The 12,404-nt window shown below is 37.4% G+C and overlaps 1 protein-coding gene across 3 annotated transcripts in view; it reads right to left on the bottom strand.

Moving 5' to 3' along the window:
* slc4a3 (solute carrier family 4 member 3) overlaps positions 1-8,730 on the bottom strand; it is a 66,119-nt gene extending 57,389 nt beyond the window's left edge. For all 3 annotated transcript variants that reach the window (XM_043248779.1, XM_043248780.1, XM_043248781.1), the window contains exon 1: positions 8,591-8,730. The gene's annotated coding sequence lies outside the window, so the exon portion shown is untranslated. The remainder of the gene's footprint in view (positions 1-8,590) is intronic.
* Positions 8,731-12,404: the final 3,674 nt, after the last annotated feature.

Here is a 12,404-nt window from a genome sequence, read left to right as displayed (position 1 = left end):
AATAACCCAAATGGAGAACTGCTATTAATAAAGAAAAGCACGCTCAGGGCATCTTGGGAAAAATTAATAGTCTGACACGTCATCAGAATAGATGATTCGAGCTCACCTGGGAAAGCAGCAAGTTCCCCTCATGCTTGTAAACACTTCTAGAATTTCTGATCCAAAAAAAGCCCAGGCATCTTCCTGACCTGAGGGTAACTTCACGAACTGTCACATTGAGTCCAGCGAGCTCAAGTAACGTTAACTCAAGCTCGTGTGAAGATGAAACTAACAGACACGTGCATTGTTTTGATAAGTGACCCGGTCTGCTTCCTGTGTGTCTGACCAGCACTCGTCATGCACTTCCTCTTCACCGAGCCATCAAAGGACCACAAATGATTTATGAGCTGTACTGGCACACACGAGTTGGCTTTGTAAACAGAGATCAGCAGAAGAGATGGTCACTTGATGTTCCCTGCGGCTAGGACTGTCTATTATAAGAGTGCACGAAGACAAGAAGTTGAAGAAAGTAATAATTACAAACGATATTGTTTTATCGTAACTGCTAAAACAATTCATTGAAGTACAAAACTCCAATTATATAAAATTATAGTACTGATGCCAGATGGAGTATTCAGACAGTATCCTTACTTTCTGGACCTTGACAGTTTTCATTACATGGCAGTTCATCCAAAATATCTCAAAAATTTGTGTTCTGAATACGAACAAAGCTTTTAAGAGTTTGGAACAACATGTGGGTAAGTGATTACAGACAAAATGATCTATTTGAGGTGCAACAACCCTTTAATGCATTACGTTGAACCCTTTTTTAATGGCTTTGCTGTAATAGTGTGGATAAAATAAAATGTAAAAAAGTGAGAAATTAGATTTGACATTTTAATTGCTTTTATTGTTATAAGTGTTAATATGTATTATATATTATTATTATTTTCATAATTATTAATTGAAGGCGAATGTGTGTATAGGCTTACATACTTTTGATTTTTAATTTTGAGGCGAAGTAACCCTTTAATACGTTACACCTTGCCCTGCTTCTACAGATTTGTTTAATAGTGTAGATAAAATGAAATAAAATTGAAATTGAAAAAATGAGAATGCAGACTTAATGTAGACATTCCCCCCTTGTTCCACAGACAAGGCTTAAGCCTAGTACTAGACTAAATGTAAATGTTTCAGTCGAAATAAACTTGCACTGACTGACCTTAAAAGATGTCTGTGTCTTTGTTTTGTCTTAAAATACACACCAGTTATGCTTTTTTCTAAGGCATGTTTTTAAAAAGCGACTGGTGTCAACGTCTAATTGAACTACGGTCTAATCCTGGTTTAAGCCAAGCCCTGTCTATGAAGCCGGGCCTTAAAGTTTACAAAAACAACTAACTTTGAAATTAATTTGTGTTAAAAGAGTTTCGAATGAGCTTCAGTCATCGTTTCTTTTTCAACACCCTAACCTAAAGACGGAAAAATCGCGGCCGGAGTAAAGGCTTAAGCAGGACCTAAGTCAGTCCGCATTAGTGTTCAAATCTGGATTCTGGTCTTTAAGGGCCCATCAAAGTTGCCACATGCACCCATTAATGGATTCACAAACATCCACATGCTCCTTCTACACCAGAGGACGTCACGTTATGGCCCGCGCAAATGAGTGTACATCAGGGCCAGATGTTTGTTTCTGATGGCGCTCTAGGTGAATTATTAACGCTAATAGCCTCTTATCGCGAACAATTAAGCACGCAAAGCGCAGAAGATTTAGCTAATGGCCCCCGGGGCCTTGGGCTCTATAGAAACGAACAGCTTCCAGCTTTGTAACCACGAATGCCTCCACCTTTAGGTGCCCTTAAGCGCCAGTCTGAATTTGGACGCGGAGCAGTCGGCTTACAGGGGCTTAGTTACAGCTGCACGCATTCAGCTCAGCGTAAAAAAAAAACGTGGAGAGTTCAGATCCACTCAATGCAAAGGCGATTCCGCTTGTTAGCTTGTCTTCCAGCTGTCTCCGGGTCCTGGATTTTACTACAGCGAGGTTCCACGGAGAGCTTTGGCTGTCTAAATAGAACTCATCCAAAGGCTAATCACAGGCATGCCTGATCCCCCAGCCTCAACATGCTCTAAATAAAGAAATCCCCGATGCACACGGCTCATAGACTCTTTGGAGCCCTACCTTGACTATTTTGGAAGTTAAAAACCAGCAGATATAGTAACTATCCACTAAATCTTCTCGCTCGTTCGACTTCCGTCTGCTTTTAGGATGCACTGGGGAATGAGTCTAAATAAGCTTTCTTCTACGCTTCTCATCAGGATACGTCTCTGTTTATAATGCTCTTCGCCCATCATTTTAAAATCATTCGATGATGCTGCCACGATCAATGCAAAGTGCACCCAAACAGCGATGTTAAACTAAATCAAACGAAATTACATTTACTTCTGGGTTGCGTGGAAAGTAACAGGGCGGCATTAATTGTGGCAAACAATGAGTTTGATCAAAGAAAATAGAAATCGTAACACTAATCTATAGATAAAAGTACCGTTTGCATTATGCAGATACAGTAAAACAGTCTACTGATGTCTTGGACTGTTGTGTTTGTTTTTATTTGACCATATTTCTGTCTTCCCTTCATTGTGTGATTATGTCCATTGATTGTTTGTTCTCTGTGGATTATTCAAATATTGTTTATTGTGAACTTTCATCTTCGTGCCTTCCTTCAAACAACGCACCGTGTAAATATATGCATATATACATTTTAATAAAGCATAATAATAACTGTTTTGGTCTGACTGATTACATATACTGGGTAAATCACACTAACAGTGAAATAAAAATAAATTAAGCATTTTCATATTTATAATGCCTTATTAATGTCATTAAGCCTTGTGCAATGTTTACAAAACCTTTAAATTATTATTTTTGTTTCAATAAGGTCAGTGTAAATTAATGTTTTTATAAGGTGAATGTGTTAAAATTAGATTGTAATTGACTACATTAAATAAAGCATGTATAAAAATCCAATTAAATTATTAAAAATAAGCAAATTTTTATATAATTTTAATTAGATATTTTTTATTTTAAATAAGAAAAATTACTTTTATAATTTTTTGTATATTATATATTATATCATATATATCATTAATTAATATCAACACAATAAATACATTGACTTTATTTGCTTTACAGATTTGTCCTTAATATTGCTTTTTTTGGACATAATATACAGAAAATTTTATCGAAGGTTGTTCAGGGTAAAATACCCTAAAACATTTGGATATGTCAACGTGGTATAATTATTCACTCATTATTTGTTATCGCTGATCGTGATCATTTGTTGCCACCAATCATAATGAAAAGAGATAAAAAAGCTGTTTATTCCAGATGAAGCTTCAGCGCACCAACTCCACAGTTATTTCCACAGCAACAAGTGAAGAACTTTTCAGTTCGCATGTTTAAGCCAATGCGTGCAGACAGCAAGCAAAAGCTATGCAATTAAATCAACTTTCCACTAGATAAAATGACATGAAGCGGCACATGGGCGATGCTAAACCCGGCGCATCCCTCGTGAGAGGCTCGATCAGATCAAGAGGTCGTTTTATTGAAGTGTCTTGTTCTCAGACCGTCGGAGCCTTTGCTATTGTGCTAACAGGTGTGATCTCAGCATCTCAGCACCCTCACGTCACAGGTCTGTCAGCTGTCACGTTAACAACACATCTTCACTGAACCCAGCCGAGACGGGGAGATCTTGACCGTGAGACTCTCATTGTGACTCTGGATGGGAATTGTGAGGAATTTCATGATTCTTGTTTCCAATCAGATTCTGTTTCATGATTCTGGACCTATAATGATAATTCTTTCAGCCCTGTTGGACAGTGTATAGTGTATTTTATATATATATATATATATATATATATATATATATATATATATATATATATATATATAACTAACTAAAACTTATCTTAAAACATGCATACAGCATATATTTGAATTGTATTTGAATGCATTTCAATATTTATTTTCTTATATTATCTTATGATAATTATATGTGTATTTTTGGATGTGATTAATCGTGATGAATTGTTTGACAGCTCTATATATATATATATATATATATATATATATATATATATATATAAACCTAATTTTTAAATAGTTTATCATTTTTACAACATGTAAACTGTTTTATAGCAGCAACAACAGATTTAATTACCTTAAAGCATAAAAGTAAATGCATATAAAAGTATGTATGAATATTGTACTTAACAGAAGAATTTAAATTCTATGAAATATAAGCTGTGGGAAAAACAATACTGAATTCTTAGAGAGAAAAAAATTACCTTGTTTTTTATGGTGGAAACTAAATTGCAAAATGACAACTTAGAATTCTTGACCAAAAAAAGTGAGAGAGGTGTAAACTCAGAATTGCAAAAAAAAATAAGTCTCATGCCTGCAGTCTTGGCCTCTGCTGAATAACGATTATTAACAATTATTCTAGTGCAATCATTCCACTTTGTGTTTGCTTGCTTTTTGTTCGTTTGGCGTGAATTAAGGGGTAATTAAATGTTAAGAAATTGCTTTGGCGCTGTTAATTGAAGACCTATTGCATGTCGATTCAGAAACAGCTCTCCAGCAGACATGCTTCGGTTTGTTGTTTCAATATGACAATTATCTTATTAAGAATAGGAAAAAACACAAACAAATAAGAGGCCGAGGGAACACTGTTTACATCCCTGTCTTTGCACACTGCTGACAGCTGACAGAAAGAGCCACATTAGGCCGGACAACAGCTACAACCTCAAAAAATGCCTGGCAGGAAACTACTGTAGAAAAGCATCTTGTGTGTAACGTGATTCAGCTAAAACAGACATAATGCACTGTAAAGGTTTCAGTAAGTACTGACATTAACAGCACAATATACACAAATACTCGTGTTTGTCCAGCTGTTTTCATTGTGTATATATATATATATATATATAAGACAAAAAAACATTTTGATTTTCAGACTTTATATATATATAATATTATATATATATATATATATATATATATATATATATATATATATATATATATATATATATATATATATATATATATATATATATATATATATATATTATCCTTTTTATTTTGGATGATGACGTGAAGCAAAAGATCAAATATAGTGTAATTCTACTATTATTCACATTAGTTATTATTATTTTATTTAGCTTTTGTTTTTATGTTTTCGGTTTTGGCACATCCTGCTCCGTATTTGAATTTGACTTTATATTACTTTGTTAATTTCGCAAGTAAATAATATGAATCATTAGCATAAATCTGCCCGGCTAAATGTTAACTTAAATGTTACATGCACAGCAAAATCAATAAACGGTTAACAGATTTTTAATATCACAGTTCAGCCCAACTGATAGTGACTCGCATAATTAACTTTCCTGCATCATATTTACGCCTTTTAAAAACTTTTACTTCATATAATTCCTCATGACTGCATCAGCTTGCGCTTGTATGAAAGCAATCTGCAGGTATTCCTGGCCTGCTTTAAGCCGGGGAACATTTATCTGTGTAACAGATGAGACCTAATTACATCCAAAGCTTTGATCATTTAAAGGAGTCCAGCAGAAGATGCTCAAGACGTTTTAGTGCAACCCGGACATTATAAATATACGTGGACGTCTACAGCCGCGTTAGAAGACGGTTAGCTCTATGATGCATAGATGACTCGAGAAAACGCCCGTCAACTTTTCACATCTTATAGATTTGAAAAACAAATCATTCTGGGGGTTTTTTTCTTCATGATTACTTTCTGGATGAGTCACATATATCAATAAGCGGATGTTAAATTGCTAGTGGTTCTCAACCGGTTTTGCTTCAAGACCCAGATTTTCTACATCCAACATCACACAAAAGTAAATCAATATGAACTTATAAAAAACATTAATATTACCATGAACTGCACTATATTAACACGACATGGGCTAATATCCTCAAAGACCATGAATAATGGTTTTCTCTTCTCGTTTACGAGTTGATAAACCTATTAGATCTCACGTTTTGGCCTTGTTTTTTCCCCCCGATGTTGACTGATTTTCTCTCGCGTTCAACCCATCCAAAATATTGATTCGTTTAAAAACAGATTTGGAGAAATTTAGCATTTCATCACTTGTTCGCCAAATAAAAGTGAATGGATGTAACAAATCCAGAATAACAAATGCCACGCTTTATTTCAAGGTCAAATTAGCCATGATTTTTCCATCAATAAACTCCTAATTCATAATTAGTCAATAAGTTTTAAATACGTATTGGGTTGGATTTATTAGGGATGTAGAATACGGTAACTGCCGAATATGTGCTATAATTACTAACAAACAGCTAATATATTAATAAATGGCTTGCTGATAAGAAACTAGTTAATAGTAAGAATAGGTCCCAATATTAAAGTGTTACCATAATCAATAAATCCAACAAGGCGTTTTAGCTTCATACTGTTGCTTCTGGCTATAAGTGCGTATACTGGTTTCTGTAAAATCATTTCATTCAAAAAGAGAAGCCAAAACAGTCCTAAACGAATATCAGGCCAACATGACATTTTTTTAATAGATTATGGATATATTTTAGCTAAAAGCCGTGCTTTAAAGTTAAAACTATTTAATGGATTTGTTACAAACGTGCTGGTATTCTCTTCAAAAGACGTTCAGGCTCTAATTTTGACGGCACCCATTCACTGCAAGGGCTCCACCGGTGAGCAAGTAACGCCATGCCGCATTTCTCCAAAACTCATCATTCTGAGTGAAACACAATACCAGAAAAGATCCGTGACCCATTTTTGTGTCGCAAGCCACCACTCGAGAATCTCTGGCGTTACACGCCGCAGCTTATGAATGTATAATGCCAGAGCAGCACAGATGTAGACGTTTACAAAGCCTCTGCCCGGGCTCCACCTCTTCTGGAAGTATCTATAATTTCCAGCCTACTTTGCATGATCCACAAAGTCCTACCCGCTGATGTATGGATCTATATTTGGATATGAGCGTGGGCATAAGAAACAATGTAGAGGGCACGTCTGCAAAGATGCTTTACTTACATGAAGACGGTAAAAAAAAAACGAGTGAAGTTGCCGACGTGCCTCAGCTGCACTGCTAACCTTCGTGATGTTTGAGGGAAGTATAGTCCAAAACATGCAGAAGATGTGGACAGGTGTAATTTGGTTAACTCAGATTTGACTTGTAAAATATCAGGGTTGTGGCATCGGACGTAAAAGAAAATAATAAAAATGCATTTTCGAGCCGGTTCTTGCCCTGCTACAAACCAACTATGCTGCGTTTTTTCTCATCATGATCGATGCTTGTTTTGTCTAAAAGAGGTTTGGACACACCTAGTCGAAGGTACGTTCGCATTTACATTAGCAGACACTTCCAAAGCAGCTTGCGACACAGGGGTGTAAACAATTCATTACAGGGCCGGTAAGTCTCTAATAATGTCACGTTCATGAAAAAAGCAAAAATACAAAGACAAAATAAGTGTTTCCCTACAACGAGGCTATTCTTTAAAGCCAATCTATAATATGCTTTTTGATGGTAGGTTGTCGTTGAACCATACGTCTATACGTGTCAATGCAAACATTCATTAGAAAACCATTTACGAACAACCAACATCCTTCACCTCAAAACGAGACTTTAACAATGTAGGAAAAACGATTTAATATTTATGATAGCAAAAATGAATATATGCTCTTGGTGATATACGGGACAATGGTAAAGAGTATAATTTTAAAATGTGTTATAAAATAAGAAATGTGAAAATTGTCACAAATTGTCTGCAGATGCCATGAAAAAGTTAATAAAATATTAATATATTGAAGGCATTTTTTGTGTAATGATAATAATAACAGCTCAAACTAATTTGTCGTGAAATTCTAAATAGATTTAAAACTCAAACACCTAAGTTAGTTGCATTTTCAATGCATTTTCAGCTATATTTTAGTGTCTGGTGACCTATATGTAGTCGTTTCAACAGATTCTGTCATAAAGCTTTCGTTCTATTTATAAACCAATAACAGGGTTGCTTTAATAACTTCATGCATGTTCAGGATGACTAGCTCAAATAACCTACTTCAGCATCTTTCAAGCATTAACCCTTTCAGGACAGGTGCGCACGAAACGCTCTGCCCTTTGTCGCGGGTTTCTCGATGCTCTAAACCGGAATGCCGTCTCACGACTAGGTTTTGCACAAACGACCATCTCAATAACATTTCTTCACACACAGAGCCTTAACGTCCCCCGCTGGGTGCACCGTACCCGACCCGCGAAACGTGTCTGCGAACGCTTCACCTTCCGCGTCCGGCTCCACGCGGGATCTTCCCGCACACCTGAACGACCCATTTTACGCATCGAGCGTTTGGTCGGCTTCGTTGTTTCAGCACCCCTGCCCTGCCTCCGCGCGCATCCGCGGGGAGACTCGCTTCTGCCTGCAGGCTCCGGAGGAAGGAGCGCCTCCGCGCATTAGTATCCGCGCATAGCCAAGATGGTCCGCGCTATTCCTCGCCGCGCCATCGTGAACGCGTGCGCTGCTGCCGGAGATCTGCGCGCGGGCAGTCTCGCGCTCGCCTACCTGTGCGTTTGGAGAGTTGTCCGAGCAAAACGAGAGAGAAGACGATCGGTCAGAGAGCGCAGCGGCCGCGGTGGTCCATAGTGAAGCGCTCCAGCTGCTCTGCCTCTGCGTTTCTGTCTCTCTCTCATCCGAGAGTGATGCTCGCGTCGGCCGCTAGATGCTGCTGAGGGCGCGAGCGTCATGGCTGCTGCAATAGAAAAACACATTAATGTAATACGTTTAAATATTATTTAGCCATACATTACATGTATGTATACATTACAGCATTTGTATGCGTATTTTTTTTATTTATTTTTTTATTTAAATTTATTAGAAGTAGCCTATTTTTACTTCATACAGCTTTATTTATTATAAATTCCGCACAAAATTTCGAAAACGTGATTTTTATGATTCGGATCTGTTGATTCGGTTCTCGAACGCTTGGATTGTTTATTTGTTTAATTACTTTTTCGCTATTATTTAAATTTGTATAAGTATTTGTATGCGTGTTTTTTTAATTATTTTTTATTTTAATTTATCTGAAGTAGCCTATTTTTACTTCATACAGTTTTATATATTATAAATTCCGCACAAAATTTCGAAAACGTGATTTTTATGGTTCGGATCCGTTTATTCGGTTCTCGAACGCTCGAGCGACACTTAAGAGTCGGTTCCTTTTTAGTGAATCCAAGTATGGCCCAATGCCTTCGATTTTTGGTGATTCAAAATGATTTCCAACCCATTGAATCTAGTAAATCGCTTCTTTCAGTGAATAAAAAATGGGCTTATTTGCTATTCAGAAATGCTAATTTTTATAACGCTGTTCTTTTTAATGAGTCAAAACCGTACAATGATATTTCAGATTCCCAGACTCGCAATGATTCGGTTCTCAACAGCGAATTAGCCTACCAAAATAATCTTACCTGTCGTTTTTTTTGTATAAAAACATAGTAATAAGCTATGACTCACTCGCGTTATTGCGTTCGTAACGTCTTACTCAAAATGAACGTGTTGAAAAAGACTAGGTGTAATATACATAATAACAGCATTAAAGGTTAAATTAAGTCGGGCCTAGTATTAGGTTTTGTGCTTTTCTGCATACAACCGTAATGTCTTTTTGCTCAATTTAAAGTTTGCCAGCATACTTTTTTGAATGTATGCTCGTTTGAAAATTAAATAAATAGTTACCAGTCAGATTGGATGAGAGGCCTCACAGACATAGACTTCAAAACACTCAAATGGCTTACTTTCTTATCCCCCAATCACTTGTTTGGTTGCCGCTGGTTTCCCTCATCCAGTCGCCGAGAGATGAGCTCGAACGCAGAACGCTTTTCTCATGCTCTAACACAACAGCTGGCTTATAAAACGATTGAGAAGAGCTAAATTAGAGTGTTTTCCTTGGATGAACCCGACGCGGCGGTTTCCCAGATAAGGAACAGCCTTTTGTTTTTAGAGCGAAGGTGATTATTTATTTAAGTTTTATTCAATAATATATAAGTCACGGGAGGCTACTCGCGTGTCTTGTGAAAATATTTCAGATGGAGATGCTGACCCCGATTCATTTTAGGTAGCCGATTCCGTTCACTTTTTTTGTTTTAAGAATAGCTTTACTAAACCAACTTTAATGCATTTAGGCCGAGGTCAAGGTAATGTTTTTTCCTACGTGTCCAACTTTTTGCATATTGACCGAGTGGTGTAAAATACCTTCAAAAACAGGTTTTAGGCCTTTTGAAGGACGCACGGATGCCTACACTTTCAGAATTTGCCTCCTCCTTGTGGCTAAAATGTGGTAGTGAATGGTAAACGCACAGCATCACTGCAGCTATTGCTTATAATTTGGTTTTAGGGATTTGTTCGGCTCTCGAATCTCTTTACCATGCGTTAGGCAAATATGTACTCACTGCCTAAAGACACGAACGATAGGAGAGGTGAGCTATTTTGCAGAGCCCTCGATTCCTCTTGAGAGAATGAAAAAACCCTAGACATTCGCTCTCTGAAGATAAAGGTCCCGTGTCAGCAAAGTCTCTGAAATATTCATGAGCTTTTAAAGGAAGAGCAAATTTTGTTGGATGGACATTTTCTTTCCCATGAGCGCAGGGAATAATCCTTTATCCCAGCTGCCTGGTACAATAGATACCACAAAAAAACAGTAATATTTTACTATTTTATTAATATTTAGTTCCGAACTGTAGGAAGTGGAATGCTTCCTCTCTGAGAAATCTCTGAGTTTTCTTCTGCTGCTAATTCCATTCAATTTTAACTGATATCTATCTCAAAGCTGCTGGTGAAACATCATTCTTCACTCATCACCTGATCGATGCATTTAAGTGAACAGAATTTAACAAACTTAAATAATTATAGTAAAGTACAACTCATCTCATCGTACATCTGCAGCTTTATAATTCAGAATTGTGACTTTTTTATTCCCTCCCAGTCAAGGCTAAAATATTATTTTACACTTTCACATGCACTTTTTTTGTGATCATTTTCCGCGACTCAGAAGATACATTTAATTATTTATTATTTTCTGAAAAGTTTTGGTTCGGTAAGCCTCTGCAGCATTTATGGTAGAATTCTTTTATGAGCACTACGTCATGTTTGTGTCTATTTCTATGACGTCTATTTCAAATTAAAACAGTTTTCACGTTTTAAAGCGCCGTTTGCTCCTGGGATGCCAAAGCTGAAATTTAAGCATCGATATTTCAGTCTTCAGCGTCACGCGCTGATTTGCTGCTCAAGAAAAATGTCTCTCAACGCTGAAAAAGTGCCGCTTGACATTTATTTGAACTACGCAACAAATAGGAAGTTCAAAACGGCGTTCATATATTTGCCCGATTTATCATCCCCTATAAAAGCATTGATTCCTCAAAAAGCGGTAATGTGCATCCGGCCTCCTTTAGAATCTTTCGCAATTACATTACAGCGAAAGAGTTGCAGTATCCAGACCCATCCCAGTCTCTTCTTCTTCAAATTGCTTTGCTTATCTGCTCTCGTTTCTCGCTTCCTTTAATTTTAAAAGCCATCTGTCTCAAATCTGGATCCCGTTAGTGACACAGCAGTGCTCTCGGGGGCCCGTTGCCCAGACTGGCCCCTTGCCTGTCAGCGGTGGTGGGCCGGCTGCTTTTAAAGTGATCTCCTCCTCCCCCCGACGCGCATCCCAGACAGACACGGATCCAACATTCCATCAAAACGCGTGTGTCAGCAGAGACCTGGAGGAGCGCAGACACTATTATCAGCGCCTGCCGTTACAAGTGTGCGTGAGCTACAGACTGGGGGTTGGTATCGCCGCATTATTCTGCCAAACGAAGATCCCAGGCTCGAAATAGGAGGATGAAGCCTGTCCATCAAAGCGTTGATCGACTTGACGTTGTGCGTGCCGCAGGTTTTAAAGTGCTTTTGCACACGTGGTTTTGGCCGGGCTTTCGACCGTGACCTGCAGTCGAGAAGCGGTTTGCATGCAAACAGAGGCGGCATTGCTAAGGACACGTGAAAAGGAAAAAGAACGGAAATCTAGGTGATGAAACGTCTCGATGTCTGCGTCTTGTTTTTATGATAGGCGTTTCCAAACCGCAGTTGCTCCAGGCGTTTGCGGGCTGTAGCAACTGCGTTCGGGTTTTCTTTAGGAAGAAAAGGTTTTCGAGACCATGCGTGGTTTTTATTATTAATTCTGTATATAGCTGAGATTAAACAGAAGCTGAAATTGGTATTTTTTATAGGTGCCACAGCAACAAACAAGAACTATATATTTATATTATAAAAATAAATAATAAGTAAAAAAACCACATATACAGTGCTGTCAAATTATATATATATATATGTGTATATATACGTATAT

Source organism: Puntigrus tetrazona, chromosome 9 (assembly GCF_018831695.1).
Source record: "Puntigrus tetrazona isolate hp1 chromosome 9, ASM1883169v1, whole genome shotgun sequence".
NCBI classification, from domain to species: Eukaryota; Metazoa; Chordata; class Actinopteri; order Cypriniformes; family Cyprinidae; genus Puntigrus; species Puntigrus tetrazona.
The sequence above is the reverse complement of the archived record's forward strand: the minus strand, read 5'-3'. Positions and strand labels throughout refer to the sequence as shown.